Below are 684 nucleotides of genomic sequence, written 5' to 3'. Positions count from 1 at the left end.
AGATCCCCCTGTAGGCGGTTTTGTGCAATGTTAACAACCACCAAAGAGTTGAGGTTGCTCATTGTTGCTGGTACCTGCCCATGCAACATGTTATTCTCCAATCTTAGCTCTCCTAAATGAGACAGGTTACCGAGAGAAGCAGGAATGGGCCCGATTAGTCGATTAACTCCGAGATGCAGAAAGGTGAGTTGGCCCAGCTGTCCAAATTCTGCCGGAATGGCTCCTGTTAGCTCGCAGTATCCCATGTGAAGGACACTTAGCCTAGTGAGGTTCCCAAGTACAGCAGGGATTGTACCAACAAGGTCATTGTCACCCAAGGAAATAATGCTGAGATGAGCGAGCTTGCCCAGCCAGGTTGGTACAACACCCTCAAGATAATTAATGGACACGGAAAAAGTTTGGAGGTATCGACAGGACGCGAGCCCCGACGGAATCGGACCAGTGAAGCAGTTCTCATGGGCGGTGAACCATCTTAGCTGTGGGAGACTGAAACTTGCGTTGCCAGGAAATGACCGGTTAAGTTGTAGTTGCCACTGAGGGAGAGAACATGTAGCTTAGACATGTTGAAGATGGCCGGATGTACCGGTCCGGCGAGATTATTGGCTTGCAGGTCGAGGACCTTGAGCATTGTGAAGGAGGCAATGCACCATGGAACTGGTCCCGACAAGCTGTTGTTGCCCATGT

The 684-nt window shown here is 50.4% G+C and overlaps 1 pseudogene; it reads right to left on the bottom strand.

The window, feature by feature from the left end:
- The window catches only part of LOC119314714, a 3,162-nt pseudogene extending 2,480 nt beyond the window's left edge, over window positions 1–682 (bottom strand).
- Window positions 683–684: the final 2 nt, after the last annotated feature.

This window comes from Triticum dicoccoides, chromosome 6A (genome assembly GCF_002162155.2).
Source record: "Triticum dicoccoides isolate Atlit2015 ecotype Zavitan chromosome 6A, WEW_v2.0, whole genome shotgun sequence".
Classification (NCBI taxonomy): domain Eukaryota; kingdom Viridiplantae; phylum Streptophyta; class Magnoliopsida; order Poales; family Poaceae; genus Triticum; species Triticum dicoccoides.
Note: the sequence above shows the minus strand (reverse complement) of the source record. Positions and strands in the feature narration are given on the sequence as shown.